Source organism: Heterodontus francisci, chromosome X (assembly GCF_036365525.1).
Source record: "Heterodontus francisci isolate sHetFra1 chromosome X, sHetFra1.hap1, whole genome shotgun sequence".
NCBI classification, from domain to species: Eukaryota; Metazoa; Chordata; class Chondrichthyes; order Heterodontiformes; family Heterodontidae; genus Heterodontus; species Heterodontus francisci.
This window is the reverse complement of record NC_090421.1, coordinates 35,880,286-35,906,460: the sequence shown is the minus strand read 5'-3', so window position 1 is coordinate 35,906,460 and position 26,175 is coordinate 35,880,286.

Genomic DNA, 26,175 nt, shown 5'->3' with positions numbered 1-26,175 from the left:
CACACTGAAACCTCTTCCCCACACACTGAACGCTCTTCCCCACAGACTGAAACCCTTACCCACAAACTGAAACCTCTTCCCAACACACTGAAAGCACTTCCCCACACACTGACACTCCTTCCCCACTCACTGAATCCTCTTCCACACACACTGAAACATCTTCCCCTCACACTGAAACCTCTTCGCCACACGTTGAAACATCTTCCACACTCTCTGAAACCTCTTCCCCACACACTGAAACACCTTACACACACACTGAAACCTCTTCCACACACACTGAATCCCCTTCCCCACACACTGAAACCCCTTCCACACACACTGTAACCCCTTCCCCGCACACTGAAACCCCTTCCCCACACACTGAAACCCCTTCCACACACACTGAATCCCCTTCTCCGCACACTGAAACCCCTTCCACACGCACTGAAACCTCTTCCCCACACACTGACACCCCTTCCCCACACACTGAAACCCATCCCCAGAGACTGAAACACATCCCCACAGACTGAAACCCCTTCCCCAAACACTGAAACCCATCCCCAAACACTGAAACCTCTTCCACACACACTGAAACCTTTCCCTACAGACTGAAACCCTTCCCCACACACTGAAACCTCTTCCCCACACACTTAAACCCCTTCCCCACACGCAGAAAGCCATCCTCACACACTGAAACCTCTTCCCCACACACTGAAACCCCTTCCCCACACACTGAAACCCATCCCCACACACTGAAATCTCTTCCCCACACACTGCAACCTCTTCCACACACACTGAAACCCCTTCCCCACACATTGAAACCCGTTCCCCATAACTGAAACCCCTTCCCCACACACTGAAACCCCTTCCCCACAGACTGAAACCACTTCCCCACAAACTGAAACCTCTTCCCCAAACACTGAAACCTTTTCCCCACACACTGAAACCCTTTATCCACAGACTGAAACTACTTCCCCACACACTGAAACCTCTTGCCCAAACACTGAAACCTCTTCCACACAGACAGAAACCCCTTCCCCACACACTGAAACCCATCCCCACACACTGAAACCTCTTCCCAACACAATGAAACCCCTTCCCCACTCACTGAAACCCATTCCCCACACACTGAAACCCAACCCCACACACTGAAACCTGTTCCCCACACACTGAAACCCCTTCCCCACACACTGAAACCCCTTCCCCACACACTGAAACACATCCCCACACACTGAAACACTTCCCCACACACTGAAACATCTTCCCACACACTGCAACCTCTTCGCCACAGACTGAAACCCTTCCCCACGCACTGAAACGTCTTCCCAGAAACTGAAACCTCTTCGCCACAGACTGAAACCTCTTACACACACACTGAAACCTCTTCGCCACACACTGAAACCTCTTCCCCACACACTGAAACCTCTTCCCCACACAATGTAACCACTTCCCCGCACACAGAAACCTCTTCCCCACACACCGAATCCCTTTCACCACACACTGAAACCCCTTCACCACTCACTGATACCTCTTCCCCACACACTGAAACCACTTCCCCACATACTGAAACCCCTTCCCCACACACTGAAACCTCTTCCCCACACACTGAAACCTCTTCCCCACACACTGAAACCACTGCCCCACACACTGAAACCCCTTCCCCACACACTGAAACCTCTTCCCCACACACTGAAACCCCTTCCCCACAGACTGAATCCCCTTAACCACACACTGCAACCCATCCCCACACACTGAAATCTCTTCCCACACACTGAAAACCCTTCCTCACACACTGAAACTGCTTCCCCACACACTGAAACACCTTCCCCACGCAGTGAATCCTCTTCCACACACACTGTAACCCCTTCCCCGCACACTGAAACCCATCCCCTCACACTTAAACCATTCCCCAAACAATGAAACCCATCCCCACACACTGAAACCTCTTCCCCACACACTGTATCCCTTTCACCACACACTGAAACCTCTTCCCCACACACTGAAACCTCTTCCCCACACACTGAAACCTCTTCCCCACAGACTGAAACCATTTCCCCACACACTGAAATCCCTTCCCCACACACTGAAACATCTTTCCCACACACTGAAAGATCTTCCCCACAGACTGAAACCCTTCCCCACAAACTGAAACATCTTCCCCACACACTGAAACACCTTCCCCATGCACTGAAACCCCTTCCACACACACTGAAACCTCTTCCCCACACACTGAAACCTCTTCCCCACACACTGAAACCTCTTCCCCACACCTTGAAACTCCTTCCCCACGCACTGAAACCTCTTCCACTCACACTGAAACATCTTCCCCACACACTGAAACCTCTTCCCCACACGCTGAAACATCTTCAACTCCCACTGAAACCCATCCCCACACACTGAAACCCCTTCCCCACACACTGAAACCTCTTCCCCACACACTGAAACCTCTACCACACACACTGAAACCTCTTCGCCACACACTGAAACCTCTTCCCCACACACTGAAACCTCTTCCCTACACGCTGAAACATCTTCCCCACACAATGTAACCACTGCCGCGCACACTGAAACCTCTTCCCCACACACTGAATCCCCTTCACCACACACTGAAACCCCTTCCCCACACACTGAAACCTCTTCCCCACACTCCGAAACCTCTTCCCCACACACTGAAACCTCTTCCCCACACACTGAAACCACTGCCCCGCACACTGAAACCCCTTCCCCACACACTGAAACCTCTTCCCCACACAGTGAAACCCCTTCCCCACAGACTGAATCCCCTTAACCACACACTGAAACCCATCCCCACACACTGAAATCTCTTCCCACACACTGAAAAGCCTTCCCCACACACTGAAACCCCTTCCCCACACACTGAAACCCATCGCCACACACTGAAACCTCTTCCCCACACACTAAAACCACTTCCCCACACACTGAAACCCATCCCCACACACTGAAACCCAACCCCACACACTGAAACCTCTTCCCCACACACTGAACGCTCTTCCCCACAGACTGAAACCCTTACCCACACACTGAAACCTCTTCCCAACACACTGAAACCTCTTCCCCACACACTGAAACTCCTTCCCCACACACTGAATCCTCTTCCACACACACTGAAACATCTTCCCCACACACTGAAACCTCTTCGCCACACGCTGAAACATCTTCCACACACACTGAAACCCATCCCCACACACTGAAACACCTTCCACACACACTGAAACCTCTTCCACACACACGGAAACCCCTTCCCCACACACTGAAACCCCTTCCACACACACTGCAACCCCTTCCCCGCACACTGAAACCCCTTCCCCACACAGTGAAACCCCTTCCTCACACACTGAATCCCCTTCTCCGCCCACTGAAACCCCTTCCCCACGCACTGAAACCTCTTCCCCACACATTGAAACCCCTTCCCCACACACTGAAACCCATCCCCACAGACTGAAACACATCCCCACAGACTGAAACCCCTTCCCCACACACTGAAACCCATCCCCAAACACTGAAACCTCTTCCACACACACTGAAACCACTGCCCCGCACACTGAAACCCCTTCCCCACACACTGAAACCTCTTCCCCACACAGTGAAACCCCTTCCCCACAGACTGAATCCCCTTAAACACACACTGAAACCCATCCCCACACACTGAAATCTCTTCCCACACACTGAAAACCCTTCCCCACACACTGAAACCCCTTCCCCACACACTGAAACCCATCGCCACACACTGAAACCTCTTCCCCACACACTAAAACCACTTCCCCACACACTGAAACCCATCCCCACACACTGAAACCCAACCCCACACACTGAAACCTCTTCCCCACACACTGAACGCTCTTCCCCACAGACTGAAACCCTTACCCACACACTGAAACCTCTTCCCAACACACTGAAACCTCTTCCCCACACACTGAAACTCCTTCCCCACACACTGAATCCTCTTCCACACACACTGAAACATTTTCCCCACACACTGAAACCTCTTCGCCACACGCTTAAACATCTTCCACACTCACTGAAACCCATCCCCACACACTGAAACCCCTTACACACACACTGAAACCTCTTCCACACACACTGAAACCCCTTCCCCACACACAGAAACCCCTTCCACACACACTGTCACCCCTTCCCCACACACTGTAACCCGTTCCCCACACAGTGAAACCCCTTCCACACACACTGAATCCCCTTCTCCGCACACTGAAACCCCTTACCCACACACTGAAACCCATCCCCACAGACTGAAACACATCCCCACAGACTGAAACCCCTTCCCCAAACACTGAACCCATCCCCAAACACTGAAACCTCTTCCACACACACTGAAACCTTTCCCTACAGACTGAAACCCTTCCCCACACACTGATACCTCTTCCCCACACACTTAAACCCCTTCTCCACACACAGAAAGCCATCCCCACACACTGAAACCCTTCCCCACGCACTGAATCCTCTTCCCAGAAACTGAAACCTCTTCGCCACAGACTGAAACCCTTCCCCACACACTGAAACCTCTTCCCCACACACTGAAACCTCTTCCACACACACTGAAACCTCTTCGCCACACACTGAAACCTCTTCCCCACACACTGAAACCTCTTCCCCACACACTGAAACCTCTTCCCCACACAATGTAACCACTGCCCCGCTAACTGAAACCTCTTCCCCACACACTGAATCCCCTTCACCAAGCACTGAAACCCCTTCCCCACAAACTGAAACCTCTTCCCCACACTCCGAAACCTCTTCCCCACACACTGAAACCTCTTCCCCACTCACTGAAACTACTGCCCCGCACACTGAAACCCCTTCCCCTCACACTGAAACCTCTTCCCCACACACTGAAACCCCTTCCCCACAGACTGAATCCCCTTAACCACACACTGAAACCCATCCCCATACACTGAAATCTCTTCCCACACACTGAAAACCCTTCCCCACACACTGAAACCCCTTCCCCACACACTGAAACCCATCGCCACACACTGAAACCTCTTCCCCACACACTAAAATCACTTCCCCACACACTGAAACCCATCCCCACACACTGAAACCCAACCCCACACACTGAAACCTCTTCCCCACACACTGAACGCTCTTCCCCACAGACTGAAACCCTTACCCACACACTGAAACCTCTTCCCAACACACTGAAAGCACTTCCCCACACACTGACACTCCTTCCCCACTCACTGAATCCTCTTCCACACACACTGAAACATCTTCCCCACACACTGAAACCTCTTCGCCACATGTTGAAACATCTTCCACAATCTCTGAAACCCAACCCCACACACTGAAACACCTTACACACACACTGAAACCTCTTCCACACACACTCTGAATCCCCTTCCCCACACACTGAAACCCCTTCCACACACACTGTAACCCCTTCCCCGCACACTGAAACCCCTTCCCCACACACTGAAACCCCTTCCACACACACTGAATCCCCTTCTCCGCACACTGAAACCCCTTCCACACGCACTGAAACCTCTTCCCAACACACTGACACCCCTTCCCCACACACTGAAACCCATCCCCAGAGACTGAAACACATCCCCACAGACTGAAACCCCTTCCCCAAACACTGAAACCCATCCCCAAACACTGAAACCTCTTCCACACACACTGAAACCTTTCCCCACAGACTGAAACCCTTCCCCACACACTGAAACCTCTTCCCCACACACTTAAACCCCTTCCCCACACGCAGAAAGCCATCCTCACACACTGAAACCTCTTCCCCACACACTGAAACCCCTTACCCACACACTGAAACCCATCCCCACACACTGAAATCTCTTCCCCACACACTGCAACCTCTTCCACACACACTGAAACCCCTTCCTCACACATTGAAACCCGTTCCCCATAACTGAAACCCCTTCCCCACACACTGAAACCCCTTCCCCACAGACTGAAACCACTTCCCCACAAACTGAAACCTCTTCCCCAAACACTGAAACCTTTTCCCCACACACTGAAACCCTTTATCCACAGACTGAAACTACTTCCCCACACACTGAAACCTCTTGCCCAAACACTGAAACCTCTTCCACACAGACAGAAACCCCTTCCCCACTCACTGAAACCCATTCCCCACACACTGAAACCCAACCCCACACACTGAAACCTGTTCCCCACACACTGAAACCCCTTCCCCACACACTGAAACCCCTTCCCCACACACTGAAACACATCCCCACACACTGAAACACTTCCCCACACACTGAAACCTCTTCCCACACACTGAAACCTCTTCGCCACAGACTGAAACCCTACCCCACGCTCTGAAACGTCTTCCCAGAAACTGAAACCTCTTCGCCACAGACTGAAACCCTTCCCCACACACTGAAACCTCTTCCCCACACACTGAAACCCCTTACACACACACTGAAACCTCTTCGCCACACACTGAAACCTCTTCCCCACACACTGAAACCTCTTCCCCACACAATGTAACCACTTCCCCGCACACTGAAACCTCTTCCCCACACACCGAATCCCTTTCACCACGCACTGAAACCCCTTCACCACTCACTGAAACCTCTTCCCCACACACTGAAACCCCTTCCCCACATACTGAAACCCCTTCCCCACACTCTGAAACCTCTTCCCCACACACTGAAACCTCTTCCCCACACACTGAAACCACTGCCCCACACACTGAAACCCCTTCCCCACACACTGAAACCTCTTCCCCACACACTGAAACCCCTTCCACACAGACTGAATCCCGTTAACCACACACTGCAACCCATCCCCACACACTGAAATCTCTTCCCACACACTGAAAACCCTTCCTCACACACTGAAACTGCTTCCCCACACACTGAAACACCTTCCCCACGCAGTGAATCCTCTTCCACACACACTGTAACCCCTTCCCCGCACACTGAAACCCATCCCCTCACACTTAAACCATTCCCCAAACAATGAAACCCATCCCCACACACTGAAACCTCTTCCCCACACACTGTATCCCTTTCACCACACACTGAAACCTCTTCCCCACACACTGAAACCTCTTCCCCACACACAGAAACCTCTTCCCCACAGACTGAAACCATTTCCCCACACACTGAAATCCCTTCCCCACACACTGAAACATCTTTCCCACACACTGAAAGCTCTTCCCCACAGACTGAAACCCTTCCCCACAAACTGAAACCTCTTCCCCACACACTGAAACACCTTCCCCATGCACTGAAACCCCTTCCACACACACTGAAACCTCTTCCCCACACACTGAAACCTCTTCCCCACACACTGAAACCTCTTCCCCACACCTTGAAACTCCTTCCCCACGCACTGAAACCTCTTCCACTCACACTGAAACATCTTCCCCACACACTGAAACCTCTTCCCCACACTCTGAAACATCTTCAACTCCCACTGAAACCCATCCCCACACACTGAAACCCCTTCCCCACACACTGAAACCTCTTCCCCACCCACTGAAACCTCTACCACACACACTGAAACCTCTTCGCCACACACTGAAACCTCTTCCCCACACACTGAAACCTCTTCCCTACACGCTGAAACATCTTCCCCACACAATGTAACCACTGCCGCGCACACTGAAACCTCTTCCCCACACACTGAATCCCCTTCACCACACACTGAAACCCCTTCCCCACACACTGAAACCTCTTCCCCACACTCCGAAACCTCTTCCCCACACACTGAAACCTCTTCCCCACACACTGAAACCACTGCCCCGCACACTGAAACCCCTTCCCCACACACTGAAACCTCTTCCCCACACACTGAAACCCCTTCCCCACAGACTGAATCCCCTTAACCACACACTGAAACCCATCCCCACACACTGAAATCTCTTCCCACACACTGAAAAGCCTTCCCCACACACTGAAACCCCTTCCCCACACTCTGAAACCCATCGCCACACACTGAAACCTCTTCCCCACACACTAAAACCACTTCCCCACACACTGAAACCCATCCCCACACACTGAAACCCTACCCCACACACTGAAACCTCTTCCCCACACACTGAACGCTCTTCCCCACAGACTGAAACCCTTACCCACACACTGAAACCTCTTCCCAACACACTGAAACCTCTTCCCCACACACTGAAACTCCTTCCCCACACACTGAATCCTCTTCCACACACACTGAAACATCTTCCCCACACACTGAAACCTCTTCGCCACACGCTGAAACATCTTCCACACACACTGAAACCCATCCCCACACACTGAAACACCTTACACACACACTGAAACCTCTTCCACACACACTGAAACCCCTTCCCCACACACTGAAACCCCTTCCACACACACTGCAACCCCTTCCCCGCACACTGAAACGCCTTCCCCACACAGTGAAACCCCTTCCTCACACACTGAATCCCCTTCTCCGCCCACTGAAATCCCTTCCCCACGCACTGAAACCTCTTCCCCACACATTGAAACCCCTTCCCCACACACTGAAACCCATCCCCACAGACTGAAACACATCCCCACAGACTGAAACCCTTCCCCACACACTGAAACCCATCCCCAAACACTGAAACCTCTTCCACACACACTGAAACCACTGCCCCGCACACTGAAACACCTTCCCCACACACTGAAACCTCTTCCCCACACAGTGAAACCCCTTCCCCACAGACTGAATCCCCTTAACCACACACTGAAACCCATCCCCACACACTGAAATCTCTTCCCACACACTGAAAACCCTTCCCCACACACTGAAACCCCTTCCCCACACACTGAAACCCATCGCCACACACTGAAACCTCTTCCCCACACACTAAAACCACTTCCTTACACACTGAAACCCATCCCCACACACTGAAACCCAACCCCACACACTGAAACCTCTTCCCCACACACTGAACGCTCTTCCCCACAGACTGAAACCCTTACCCACACACTGAAACCTCTTCCCCACACACTGAAACCTCTTACACACACACTGAAACCTCTTCGCCACACACTGAAACCTCTTCCCCACACACTGAAACCTCTTCCCCACACAATGTAACCACTTCCCCGCACACTGAAACCTCTTCCCCACACACCGAATCCCTTTCACCACACACTGAAACCGCTTCACCACTCACTGAAACCTCTTCCCCACACACTGAAACCACTTCCCCACATACTGAAACCCCTTCCCCACACTCTGAAACCTCTTCCCCACACACTGAAACCTCTTCCCCACACACTGAAACCACTGCCCCACACACTGAAACCCCTTCCCCACACACTGAAACCTCTTCCCCACACACTGAAACCCCTTCCCCACAGACTGAATCCCCTTAACCACACACTGCAACCCATCCCCACACACTGAAATCTCTTCCCACACACTGAAAACCCTTCCTCACACACTGAAACTGCTTCCCCACACACTGAAACACCTTCCCCACGCAGTGAATCCTCTTCCACACACACTGTAACCCCTTCCCCGCACACTGAAACCCATCCCCTCACACTTAAACCATTCCCCAAACAATGAAACCCATCCCCACACACTGAAACCTCTTCCCCACACACTGTATCCCTTTCACCACACACTGAAACCTCTTCCCCACACACTGAAACCTCTTCCCCACACACAGAAACCTCTTCCCCACAGACTGAAACCATTTCCCCACACACTGAAATCCCTTCCCCACACACTGAAACATCTTTCCCACACACTGAAAGCTCTTCCCCACAGACTGAAACCCTTCCCCACAAACTGAAACCTCTTCCCCACACACTGAAACACCTTGCCCATGCACTGAAACCCCTTCCACACACACTGGAACCTCTTCCCCACACACTGAAACCTCTTCCCCACACCTTGAAACTCCTTCCCCACGCACTGAAACCTCTTCCACTCACACTGAAACATCTTCCCCACACACTGAAACCTCTTCCCCACACGCTGAAACATCTTCAACTCCCACTGAAACCCATCCCCACACACTGAAACCCCTTCCCCACACACTGAAACCTCTTCCCCACACACTGAAACCTCTACCACACACACTGAAACCTCTTCGCCACACACTGAAACCTCTTCCCCACACACTGAAACCTCTTCCCTACACGCTGAAACATCTTCCCCACACAATGTAACCACTGCCGCGCACACTGAAACCTCTTCCCCACACACTGAATCCCCTTCACCACACACTGAAACCCCTTCCCCACACACTGAAACCTCTTCCCCACACTCCGAAACCTCTTCCCCACACACTGAAACCTCTTCCCCACACACTGAAACCACTGCCCCGCACACTGAAACCCCTTCCCCACACACTGAAACCTCTTCCCCACACAGTGAAACCCCTTCCCCACAGACTGAATCCCCTTAACCACACACTGAAACCCATCCCCACACACTGAAATCTCTTCCCACACACTGAAAAGCCTTCCCCACACACTGAAACCCCTTCCCCACACACTGAAACCCATCGCCACACACTGAAACCTCTTCCCCACACACTAAAACCACTTCCCCACACACTGAAACCCATCCCCACACACTGAAACCCATCCCCACACACTGAAACCTCTTCCCCACACACTGAACGCTCTTCCCCACAGACTGAAACCCTTACCCACACACTGAAACCTCTTCCCAACACACTGAAACCTCTTCCCCACACACTGAAACTCCTTCCCCACACACTGAATCCTCTTCCACACACACTGAAACATCTTCCCCACACACTGAAACCTCTTCGCCACACGCTGAAACATCTTCCACACACACTGAAACCCATCCCCACACACTGAAACACCTTACACACACACTGAAACCTCTTCCACACACACTGAAACCCCTTCCCCACACACTGAAACACCTTGCACACACACTACAACCCCTTCCCCGCAAACTGAAACCCCTTCCCCACACAGTGAAACCCCTTCCTCACACACTGAATCCCCTTCTCCGCCCACTGAAACCCCTTCCCCACGCACTGAAACCTCTTCCCCACACATTGAAACCCCTTCCCCACACACTGAAACCCATCCCCACAGACTGAAACACATCCCCACAGACTGAAACCCCTTCCCCACACACTGAAACCCATCTCCAAACACTGAAACCTCTTCCACACACACTGAAACCTTTCCCTACAGACTGAAACCCTTCCCCACACACTGATACCTCTTCCCCACACACTTAAACCCCTTCCCCAGACACAGAAAGCCATCCCCACACACTGAAACCCTTCCCCACGCACTGAATCCTCTTCCCAGAAACTGAAACATCTTCGCCACAGACTGAAACCCCTTCCCCACACACTGAAACCTCTTCCCCACACACTGAAACCTCTACCACACACACTGAAACCTCTTCGCCACACACTAAAACCTCTTCCCCACACACTGAAACCTCTTCCCTACACACTGAAACATCTTCCCCACACAATGTAACCACTGCCGCGCACACTGAAACCTCTTCCCCACACACTGAATCCCCTTCACCACACACTGAAACCCCTTCCCCACACACTGAAACCTCTTCCCCACACTCCGAAACCTCTTCCCCACACACTGAAACCTCTTCCCCACACACTGAAACCACTGCCCCGCACACTGAAACCCCTTCCCCACACACTGAAACCTCTTCCCCACACAGTGAAACCCCTTCCCCACAGACTGAATCCCCTTAACCACACACTGAAACCCATCCCCACACACTGAAATCTCTTCCCACACACTGAAAACCCTTCCCCACACACTGAAACCCCTATCCCACACACTGAAACCCATCGCCACACACTGAAACCTCTTCCCCACACACTAAAACCACTTCCCCACACACTGAAACCCATCCCCACACACTGAAACCCAACCCCACACACTGAAACCTCTTCCCCACACACTGAACGCTCTTCCCCACAGACTGAAACCCTTACCCACACACTGAAACCTCTTCCCAACACACTGAAACCTCTTCCCCACACACTGAAACTCCTTCCCCACACACTGAATCCTCTTCCACACACACTGAAACATCTTCCCCACACACTGAAACCTCTTCGCCACACGCTGAAACATCTTCCACACTCTCTGAAACCCATCCCCACACACTGAAACACCTTACACACACACTGAAACCTCTTCCACACACACTGAACCCGCTTCCCCACACACTGAAACCCCTTCCACACACACTGTAACCCCTTCCCCGCACACTGAAACCCCTTCCCCACACACTGATACCCCTTCCACACACATTGAATCCCCTTCTCCGCACACTGAAACACCTTCCCCACGCACTGAAACCTCTTCCCCACACACTGAAACCCCTTCCCCACACACTGAAACCCATCCCCACAGACTGAAACACATCCCCACAGACTGAAACCCCTTCCCCACACACTGAAACCCATCCCCAAACACTGAAACCTCTTCCACACACACTGAAACCTTTCCCTACAGACTGAAACCCTTCCCCACACACTGAAACCTCTTCCCCACACACTTAAACCCCTTCCCCACACGCAGAAAGCCATCCTCACACACTGAAACCTCTTCCCCACACACTGAAACCCCTTCCCCACACAGTGAAACCCATCCCCACACACTGAAACCTCTTCCCCACTCACTGCAACAACTTCCACACACACTGAAACCCCTTCCCCACACATTGAAACCCGTTCCCCATTACTGAAACCTCTCCCCCACACACTGAAACCCCTTCCCCACAGACTGAAACCACTTCCCCACAAACTGAAACCTCTTCCCCAAACACTGAAACCTCTTCCCCACACACTGAAACCCTTTATCCACAGACTGAAACTACTTCCCCACACACTGAAACCTCTTCCCCAAACACTGAAACCTCTTCCACACAGACAGAAACCCCTTCCCCACACACTGAAACCCATCACCACACACTGAAACCTCTTCCCAACACAATGAAACCCCTTCCCCACTCACTGAAACAACTTCCCCACACACTGAAACCCAACCCCACACACTAAAACATGTTCCCCACACACTGAAACCCCTTCCCCACACACTGAAAACCATCCCCACACACTGAAACCCCTTGCCCACACACTGAAACCCATCCCCACAGACTGAAACCCTTCCCCACACACTGAAACCTCTTCCCACACACTGAAACCTCTTCGCCACAGACTGAAACCCTTCCCCACACACTGAAACCTCTTCCCCACACACTGAAACCTCTTCCCCACACACTGAAACCCCTTCCACGCACATTGATACCTCTTTCCCACACACTGTAACCCCTTCCCCACACACTGAAACCTCTTCCCCACACCCTGAAACATCTTTCCCACACACTGAAAGCTCTTCCCCACAGACTGAAACCCTTCCCCACAAACTGAAACCTCTTCCCCACACACTGAAACACCTTCCCCATGCACTGAAACCCCTTCCACACACACTGAAACCTCTTCCCCACACATTGAAACCTCTTCCCCACACACTGAAACCTCTTCCCCACACCTTGAAACTCCTTCCCCACGCACTGAAACCTCTTCCACTCACATTGAAACATCTTCCCCACACACTGAAACCTATTCCCCACACGCTGAAACATCTTCAACACCCACTGAAACCCATCCCCACACACTGAAACCCTTCCCCACGCACTGCAACCTCTTCCCAGAAAATGAAACCTCTTCGCCACAGACTGAAACCCTTCCCCACACACTGAAACCTCTTCCCCACACACTGAAACGTCTTAAACACACACTGAATCCTCTTCGCCACACACTGAAACCTCTTCCCCACACAGTGAAACCTCTTCCCCACACACTGAAACCTCTTCCCCACACAATGTAACCACTTCCCCGCACACTGAAACCTCTTCCCCACATCTGAATCCCTTTCAGCACACACTGAAACCCCTTCCCCACACACTGAAACCCCTTCCCCACACACTGAAACCTCTTCCCCACACACTGAAACCCCTTCCCCACAGTCTGAATCCCCTTCCCCACACACTGAAACCCCTTCCCCACACACTGAAACCTCTACCACACACACTGAAACCTCTTCGCCACACACTGAAACCTCTTCCCCACACACTGAAACCTCTTCCCCTGACAATGTAACCACTGCCGCGCACACTGAAACCTCTTCCCCACACACTGAATCCCCTTCACCACACACTGAAACCCCTTCCCCTCACACTGAAACCTCTTCCCCACACTCCGAAACCTCTTCCCCACACACTGAAACCTCTTCCCCACACACTGAAACCACCGCCCCGCACACTGAAACCCCTTCCCCACACACTGAAACCTCTTCCCCACACAGAGAAACCCCTTCCCCACAGACTGAATCCCCTTAACCAGACACTGAAACCCATCCCCACACACTGAAACCTCTTCCCCACACACTGAAACCTCTTCCCCTGACAATGTAACCACTGCCGCGCACACTGAAACCTCTTCCCCACACACTGAATCCCCTTCACCACACACTGAAACCCCTTCCCCTCACACTGAAACCTCTTCCCCACACTCCGAAACCTCTTCCCCACACACTGAAACCTCTTCCCCACACACTGAAACCACCGCCCCGCACACTGAATCCCCTTCACCACACACTGAAACCCCTTCCCCTCACACTGAAACCTCTTCCCCACACTCCGAAACCTCTTCCCCACACACTGAAACCTCTTCCCCACACACTGAAACCACCGCCCCGCACACTGAAACCCCTTCCCCACACACTGAAACCTCTTCCCCACACAGAGAAACCTCTTCCCCACACACTGAATCCCCTTCACCACACACTGAAACCCCTTCCCCACACACTGAAACCTCTTCCCCACACTCCGAAACCTCTTCCCCACACACTGAAACCTCTTCCCCACACACTGAAACCACTGCCCCGCACACTGAAACCCCTTCCCCACACACTGAAACCTCTTCCCCACACAGTGAAACCCCTTCCCCACAGACTGAATCCCCTTAACCACACACTGAAACCCATCCCCACACACTGAAATCTCTTCCCACACACTGAAAACCCTTCCCCACACACTGAAACCCCTATCCCACACACTGAAACCCATCGCCACACACTGAAACCTCTTCCCCACACACTAAAACCACTTCCCCACACACTGAAACCCATCCCCACACACTGAAACCCAACCCCACACACTGAAACCTCTTCCCCACACACTGAACGCTCTTCCCCACAGACTGAAACCCTTACCCACACACTGAAACCTCTTCCCAACACACTGAAACCTCTTCCCCACACACTGAAACTCCTTCCCCACACACTGAATCCTCTTCCACACACACTGAAACATCTTCCCCACACACTGAAACCTCTTCGCCACACGCTGAAACATCTTCCACACTCTCTGAAACCCATCCCCACACACTGAAACACCTTACACACACACTGAAACCTCTTCCACACACACTGAACCCGCTTCCCCACACACTGAAACCCCTTCCACACACACTGTAACCCCTTCCCCGCACACTGAAACCCCTTCCCCACACACTGATACCCCTTCCACACACATTGAATCCCCTTCTCCGCACACTGAAACACCTTCCCCACGCACTGAAACCTCTTCCCCACACACTGAAACCCCTTCCCCACACACTGAAACCCATCCCCACAGACTGAAACACATCCCCACAGACTGAAACCCCTTCCCCACACACTGAAACCCATCCCCAAACACTGAAACCTCTTCCACACACACTGAAACCTTTCCCTACAGACTGAAACCCTTCCCCACACACTGAAACCTCTTCCCCACACACTTAAACCCCTTCCCCACACGCAGAAAGCCATCCTCACACACTGAAACCTCTTCCCCACACACTGAAACCCCTTCCCCACACAGTGAAACCCATCCCCACACACTGAAACCTCTTCCCAACTCACTGCAACAACTTCCACACACACTGAAACCCCTTCCCCACACATTGAAACCCGTTCCCCATTACTGAAACCTCTCCCCCACACACTGAAACCTCTTCCCCAAACACTGAAACCTCTTCCCCACACACTGAAACCCTTTATCCACAGACTGAAACTACTTCCCCACACACTGAAACCTCTTCCCCAAACACTGAAACCTCTTCCACACAGACAGAAACCCCTTCCCCACACACTGAAACCCATCACCACACACTGAAACCTCTTCCCAACACAATGAAACCCCTTCCCCACTCACTGAAACAACTTCCCCACACACTGAAACCCAACCCCACACACTAAAACATGTTCCCCACACACTGAAACCCCTTCCCCACACACTGAAACCCATCCCCACACACTGAAACCCCTTGCCCACACACTGAAACCCATCCCCACAGACTGAAACCCTTCCCCACACACTGAAACCTCTTCCCACACACTGAAACCTCTTCGCCACAGACTGAAACCCTTCCCCACACACTGAAACCTCTTCCCCACACACTGAAACCTCTTCCCCACACACTGAAACCCCTTCCACGCACATTGATACCTCTTTCCCACACACTGTAACCCCTTCCCCACACACTGAAACCTCTTCCCCACACCCTGAAACATCTTTCCCACACACTGAAAGCTCTTCCCCACAGACTGAAACCCTTCCCCACAAACTGAAACCTCTTCCCCACACACTGAAACACCTTCCCCATGCACTGAAACCCCTTCCACACACACTGAAACCTCTTCCCCACACATTGAAACCTCTTCCCCACACACTGAAACCTCTTCCCCACACCTTGAAACTCCTTCCCCACGCACTGAAACCTCTTCCACTCACATTGAAACATCTTCCCCACACACTGAAACCTATTCCCCACACGCTGAAACATCTTCAACACCCACTGAAACCCATCCCCACACACTGAAACCCTTCCCCACGCACTGCAACCTCTTCCCAGAAAATGAAACCTCTTCGCCACAGACTGAAACCCTTCCCCACACACTGAAACCTCTTCCCCACACACTGAAACGTCTTAAACACACACTGAATCCTCTTCGCCACACACTGAAACCTCTTCCCCACACAGTGAAACCTCTTCCCCACACACTGAAACCTCTTCCCCACACAATGTAACCACTTCCCCGCACACTGAAACCTCTTCCCCACATCTGAATCCCTTTCAGCACACACTGAAACCCCTTCCCCACACACTGAAACCCCTTCCCCACACACTGAAACCTCTTCCCCACACACTGAAACCCCTTCCCCACAGTCTGAATCCCCTTCCCCACACACTGAAACCCCTTCCCCACACACTGAAACCTCTACCACACACACTGAAACCTCTTCGCCACACACTGAAACCTCTTCCCCACACACTGAAACCTCTTCCCCTGACAATGTAACCACTGCCGCGCACACTGAAACCTCTTCCCCACACACTGAATCCCCTTCACCACACACTGAAACCCCTTCCCCTCACACTGAAACCTCTTCCCCACACTCCGAAACCTCTTCCCCACACACTGAAACCTCTTCCCCACACACTGAAACCACCGCCCCGCACACTGAAACCCCTTCCCCACACACTGAAACCTCTTCCCCACACAGAGAAACCCCTTCCCCACAGACTGAATCCCCTTAACCAGACACTGAAACCCATCCCCACACACTGAAATCTCTTCCCACACACTGAAAACCCTTCCCCACACACTGAAACCCCTTCCCCACACACTGAAACCCATCGCCACACACTGAAACCTCTTCCCCACACACTAAAACCACTTCCCCACACACTGAAACCCATCCCCACACACTGAAACCCAACCCCACACACTGAAACACCTTCCCCATGCACTGAAACCCCTTCCCCACACACTGAAACCTCTTCCCCACACACTGAACGCTTTTCCCCACAGTCTGAAACCCTTACCCACACACTGAAACCTCTTCCCAACACACTGAAACCTCTTCCCCACACACTGAAACTCCTTCCCCTCACACTGAATCCTCTTCCACACACACTGAAACATCTTCCCCACACACTGAAACCTCTTCGCCACACGCTGAAACATCTTCCACACACACTGAAACCCATCCCCACACACTGAAACACCTTACACACACACTGAAACCTCTTCCACACACACTGAAACCCCTTCCCCACACACTGAAACCCCTTCCACACACACTGCAACCCCTTCCCCGCACACTGAAACCCCTTCCCCACACAGTGAAACCCCTTCCTCACACACTGAATCCCCTTCTCCGCCCACTGAAACCCCTTCCCCACGCACTGAAACCTCTTCCCCACACATTGAAACCCCTTCCCCACACACTGAAACCCATCCCCACAGACTGAAACACATCCCCACAGACTGAATCCCCTTCCCCACACACTGAAACCCATCCCCAAACACTGAAACCTCTTCCACACACACTGAAACCTTTCCCTACAGACTGAAACCCTTCCCCACACACTGATACCTCTTCCCCACACACTTAAACCCCTTCCCCAGACACAGAAAGCCATCCCCACACACTGAAACCCTTCCCCACGCACTGAATCCTCTTCCCAGAAACTGAAACCTCTTCGCCACAGACCGAAACCCCTTCCCCACAAACTGAAACCTCTTCCCCACACACTGAAACCTCTACCACACACACTGAAACCTCTTCGCCACACACTGAAACCTCTTCCCCACACACTGAAACCTCTTCCCTACACACTGAAACATCTTCCCCACACAATGTAACCACTGCCGCGCACACTGAAACCTCTTCCCCACACACTGAATCCCCTTCACCACACACTGAAACCCCTTCCCCACACACTGAAACCTCTTCCCCACACTCCGAAACCTCTTCCCCACACACTGAAACCTCTTCCCCACACACTGAAACCACTGCCCCGCACACTGAAACACCTTCCCCACACACTGAAACCTCTTCCCCACACAGTGAAACCCCTTCCCCACAGACTGAATCCCCTTAACCACACACTGAAACCCATCCCCACACACTGAAATCTCTTCCCACACACTGAAAACCCTTCCCCACACACTGAAACCCCTTCCCCACACACTGAAACCCATCGCCACACACTGAAACCTCTTCCCCACACACTAAAACCACTTCCCCACACACTGAAACCCATCCCCACACACTAAAACCCAACCCCACACACTAAAACCTCTTCCCCACACACTGAACGCTCTTCCCCACAGACTGAAACCCTTACCCACACACTGAAACCTCTTCCCAACACACTGAAACCTCTTCCCCACACACTGAAACTCCTTCCCCACACACTGAATCCTCTTCCACACAAACTGAAACATCTTCCCCACACACTGAAACCTCTTTGCCACACGCTGAAACATCTTCCACACTCTCTGAAACCCATCCCCACACACTGAAACACCTTACACACACACTGAAACCTCTTCCACACACACTGAATCCGCTTCCCCACACACTGAAACCCCTTCCACACACACTGTAACCCCTTCCCCGCACACTGAAACCCCTTCCCCACACACTGATACCCCTTCCACACACATTGAATCCCCTTCTCCGCACACTGAAACCCCTTCCCCACGCACTGAAACCTCTTCCCCACACACTGAAACCCCTTCCCCACACACTGAAACCCATCCCCACAGACTGAAGCACATCCCCACAGGCTGAAGCCCCTTCCCCACACACTGAAACCCATTCCCAAACACTGAAACCTCTTCCACACACACTGAAACCTTTCCCTACAGACTGAAACCCTTCCCCACACACTGAAACCTCTTCCCCACACACTTAAACCCCTTCCCCACACGCAGAAAGCCATCCTCACACACTGAAACCTCTTCCCCACACACTGAAACCCCTTCCCCACACAGTGAAACCCATCCCCACACACTGAAACCTCTTCCCCACACACTGCAACCTCTTCCACACACACTGAAACCCCTTCCCCACACATTGAAACCCGTTCCCCATTACTGAAACCTCTCCCCCACACACTGAAACCCCTTCCCCACAGACTGAAACCACTTCCCCACAAACTGAAACCTCTTCCCCAAACACTGAAACCTCTTCCCCACACACTGAAACCCTTTATCCACAGACTGAAACTACTTCCCCACACACTGAAACCTCTTCCCCAAACACTGAAACCTCTTCCACACAGACAGAAACCCCTTCCCCACACACTGAAACCCATCACCACACACTGAAACCTCTTCCCAACACAATGAAACCCCTTCCCCACTCACTGAAACAACTTCCCCACACACTGAAACCCAACCCCACACACTAAAACATGTTCCCCACACACTGAAACCCCTTCCCCACACACTGAAACCCATCCCCACACACTGAAACCCCTTCCCCACACACTGAAACCCATCCCCACAGACTGAAACCCTTCCCCACACACTGAAACCTCTTCCCACACACTGAAACCTCTTCGCCACAGACTGAAACCCTTCCCCACACACTGAAACCTCTTCCCCACACACTGAAACCTCTTCCCCACACACTGAAACCCCTTCCCCGCACATTGATACCTCTTTCCCACACACTGTAACCCCTTCCCCACACACTGAAACCTCTTCCCCACACCCTGAAACATCTTTCCCACACACTGAAAGCTCTTCCCCACAGACTGAAACCCTTCCCCACAAACTGAAACCTCTTCCCCACACACTGAAACACCTTCCCCATGCACTTAAACCCCTTCCACGCACACTGAAACCTCTTCCCCACACATTGAAACCTCTTCCCCACACACTGAAACCTCTTCCCCACACCTTGAAACTCCTTCCCCACGCACTGAAACCTGTTCCACTCACATTGAAACATCTTCCCCACACACTGAAACCTATTCCCCACACGCTGAAACATCTTCAACACCCACTGAAACCCATCCCCACACACTGAAACCCTTCCCCACGCACTGCAACCTCTTCCCAGAAAATGAAACCTCTTCGCCACAGACTGAAACCCTTCCCCACACACTGAAACCTCTTCCCCACACACTGAAACGTCTTAAACACACACTGAATCCTCTTCGCCACACACTGTAACCTCTTCCCCACACAGTGAAACCTCTTCCCCACACACTGAAACCTCTTCCCCACACAATGTAACCACTTCCCCGCACACTGAAACCTCTTCCCCACACACTGAATCCCTTTCACCACACACTGAAACCCCTTCCCCACACACTGAAACCCCTTCCCCACACACTGAAACCCCTTCCCCACACTCTGAAACCTCTTCCCCACACACTGAAACCTATTCCCCACACACTAAAACCACTGCCCCACACAATGAAACCCCTTCCCCACACACTGAAACCTCTTCCCCACACACTGAAACCTCTACCACACACACTGAAACCTCTTCGCCACACACTGAAACCTCTTCCCCACACACTGAAACCTCTTCCCCACACAATGTAACCACTGCCGCGCACACTGAAACCTCTTCCCCACACACTGAATCCCCTTCACCACACACTGAAACCCCTTCCCCACACACTGAAACCTCTTCCCCACACTCCGAAACCTCTTCCCCACACACTGAAACCTCTTCCCCACACACTGAAACCACTGCCCCGCACACTGAAACACCTTCCCCACACACTGAAACCTCTTCCCCACACAGTGAAACCCCTTCCCCACAGACTGAATCCCCTTAACCACACACTGAAACCCATCCCCACACACTGAAACCTCTTCCCACACACTGAAAACCCTTCCCCACACACTGAAACCCCTTCCCCACACACTGAAACCCATCGCCACACACTGAAACCTCTTCCCCACACACTGAAACCACTTCCCCACACACTGAAACCCATCCCCACACACTGAAACCCAACCCCACACACTGAAACCTCTTCCCCACACACTGAACGCTCTTCCCCACAGACTGAAACCCTTACCCACACACTGAAACCTCTTCCCAACACACTGAAACCGCTTCCCCACACACTGAAACTCCTTCCCCACACACTGAGTCCTCTTCCACACACACTGAAACATCTTCCCCACACACTGAAACCTCTTCGCCACTCGCTGAAACATCTTCCACACTCTCTGAAACCCATCCCCACACACTGAAACACCTTACACACACACTGAAACCTCTTCCACACACACTGAATCCGCTTCCCCACACACTGAAACCCCTTCCACACACACTGTAACCCCTTCCCCGCACACTGAAACCCCTTCCCCACACACTGATACCCCTTCCACACACATTGAATCCCCTTCTCCGCACACTGAAACCCCTTCCCCACGCACTGAAACCTCTTCCCCACACACTGAAACCCCTTCCCCACACACTGAAACCCATCCCCACAGACTGAAACACATCCCCAAAGGCTGAAACCCCTTCCCCACACACTGAAACCCATCCCCAAACACTGAAAGCTCTTCCCCACACACTGAAACCTCTTCCCCACACAATGTAACCACTGCCGCGCACACTGAAACCTCTTCCCCACACACTGAATCCCCTTCACCACACACTGAAACCCCTTCCCCACACACTGAAACCTCTTCCCCACACTCCGAAACCTCTTCCCCACACACTGAAACCTCTTCCCCACACACTGAAACCACTGCCCCGCACACTGAAACACCTTCCCCACACACTGAAACCTCTTCCCCACACAGTGAAACCCCTTCCCACAGACTGAATCCCCTTAACCACACACTGAAACCCATCCCCACACACTGAAACCTCTTCCCACACACTGAAAACCCTTCCCCACACACTGAAACCCCTTCCCCACACACTGAAACCCATCGCCACACACTGAAACCTCTTCCCCACACACTAAAACCACTTCCCCACACACTGAAACCCATCCCCACACACTGAAACCCAACCCCACACACTGAAACCTCTTCCCCACACACTGAACGCTCTTCCCCACAGACTGAAACCCTTACCCACACACTGAAACCTCTTCCCAACACACTGAAACCGCTTCCCCACACACTGAAACTCCTTCCCCACACACTGAGTCCTCTTCCACACACACTGAAACCTCTTCGCCAGTCGCTGAAACATCTTCCACACTCTCTGAAACCCATCCCCACACACTGAAACAACTTACACACACACTGAAACCTCTTCCACACACACTGAATCCGCTTCCCCACACACTGAAACCCCTTCCACACACACTGTAACCCCTTCCCCGCGCACTGAAACCCCTTCCCCACACACTGATACCCCTTCCACACACATTGAATCCCCTTCTCCGCACACTGAAACCCCTTCCCCACGCACTGAAACCTCTTCCCCACACACTGAAACCTCTTCCCCACACACTGAAACCCATCCCCACAGACTGAAACACATCCCCACAGGATGAAACCCCTTCCCCACACACTGAAACCCATCCCCAAACACTGAAACCTCTTCCACACACACTGAAACCTTTCCCTACAGACTGAAACCCTTCCCCACACACTGAAACCTCTTCCCCACACACTTAAACCCCTTCCCCACACGCAGAAAGCCATCCTCACACACTGAAACCTCTTCCCCACACACTGAAACCCCTTCCCCACACAGTGAAACCCATCCCCACACACTGAAACCTCTTCCCCACACACTGCAACCTCTTCCACACACACTGAAACCCCTTCCCCACACATTGAAACCCGTTCCCCATTACTGAAACCTCTCCCCCACACACTGAAACCCCTTCCCCACAGACTGAAACCACTTCCCCACAAACTGAAACCTCTTCCCCAAACACTGAAACCTCTTCCCCACACACTGAAACCCTTTATCCACAGACTGAAACTACTTCCCCACACACTGAAACCTCTTCCCCAAACACTGAAACCTCTTCCACACAGACAGAAACCCCTTCCCCACACACTGAAACCCATCACCACACACTGAAACCTCTTCCCAACACAATGAAACCCCTTCCCCACTCACTGAAAAAACTTCCCGACACACTGAAACCCAACCCCACACACTAAAACATGTTCCCCACACACTGAAACCCCTTCCCCAGACACTGAAACCCATCCGCACACACTGAAACCCCTTCCCCACACACTGAAACCCATCCCCACAGAATGAAACCCTTCCCCACACACTGAAACCTCTTCCCACACACTGAAACCTCTTCGCCACAGACTGAAACCCTTCCCCACACACTGAAACCTCTTCCCCACACACTGAAACCTCTTCCCCACACACTGAAACCCCTTCCCCGCACATTGATACCTCTTTCCCACACACTGTAACCCCTTCCCCACACACTGAAACCTCTTCCCCACACCCTGAAACATCTTTCCCACACACTGAAAGCTCTTCCCCACAGACTGAAACCCTTCCCCACAAACTGAAACCTCTTCCCCACACACTGAAACACCTTCCCCATGCACTGAAACCCCTTCCACGCACACTGAAACCTCTTCCCCACACATTGAAACCTCTTCCCCACACACTGAAACCTCTTCCCCACACCTTGAAACTCCTTCCCCACGCACTGAAACCTCTTCCACTCACATTGAAACATCTTCCCCACGCACTGAAACCTATTCCCCACACGCTGAAACATCTTCAACACCCACTGAAACCCATCCCCACACACTGAAACCCTTCCCCACGCACTGCAACCTCTTCCCAGAAAATGAAACCTCTTCGCCACAGACTGAAACCCTTCCCCACACACTGAAACCTCTTCCCCACACACTGAAACGTCTTAAACACACACTGAATCCTCTTCGCCACACACTGAAACCTCTTCCCCACAGAGTGAAACCTCTTCCCCACACACTGAAACCTCTTCCCCACACAATGTAACCACTTCCCCGCACACTGAAACCTCTTCCCCACACAATGAATCCCTTTCACCACACACTGAAACCCCTTCCCCACACACTGAAACTCCTTCCCCACACACTGAAACCCCTTCCCCACACTCTGAAACCTCTTCCCCACACACTGAAACCTATTCCCCACACACTAAAACTACTGCCCCACACAATGAAACCCCTTCCCCACACACTGAAACCTCTTCCCCACACACTGAAACCCCTTCCCCACAGACTGAATCCCCTTCCCCACACACTGAAACCCCTTCCCCACACACTGAAACCTCTTCCCCACACACTGAAACCTCTACCACACACACTGAAACCTCTTCGCCACACACTGAAACCTCTTCCCCACACACTGAAACCTCTTCCCCATACAATGTAACCACTGCCGCGCACACTGAAACCTCTTCCTCACACACTGAATCCCCTTCACCACACACTGAAACCCCTTCCCCACACACTGAAACCTCTTCCCCACACTCCGAAACCTCTTCCCCACACACTGAAACCTCTTCCCCACCACTGAAACCACTGCCCCGCACACTGAAACACCTTCCCCACACACTGAAACCTCTTCCCCACACAGTGAAACCCCTTCCCCACAGACTGAATCCCCTTAACCACACACTGAAACCCATCCCCATACACTGAAATCTCTTCCCACACACTGAAAACCCTTCCCCACACACTGAAACCCCTTCCCCACACACTGAAACCCATCGCCACACACTGAAACCTCTTCCCCACACACTAAAACCACTTCCCCACACACTGAAACCCATCCCCACACACTGAAACCCAACCCCACACACTGAAACCTCTTCCCCACACACTGAACGCTCTTCCCCACAGACTGAAACCCTTACCCACACACTGAAACCTCTTCCCAACACACTGAAACCTCTTCCCCACACACTGAAACTCCTTCCCCACACACTGAATCCTCTTCCACACACACTGAAACATCTTCCCCACACACTGAAACCTCTTCGCCACATGCTGAAACATCTTCCACACTCTCTGAAACCCATCCCCACACACTGAAACACCTGACACACACAGTGAAACCTCTTCCACACACACTGAATCCCCTTCCCCACAAACTGAAACCCCTTCCACACACACTGTAACCCCTTCCCCGCACACTGAAACCCCTTCCCCACACACTGATACCCCTTCCACACACATTGAATCCCCTTCTCCGCACACTGAAACCCCTTCCCCACGCACTGAAACCTCTTCCCCACACACTGAAACCCCTTCCCCACACACTGAAACCCATCCCCACAGACTGAAACACATCCCCACAGACTGAAACCCCTTCCCCACACACTGAAACCCATCCCCAAACACTGAAACCTCTTCCACACACACTGAAACCTTTCCCTAC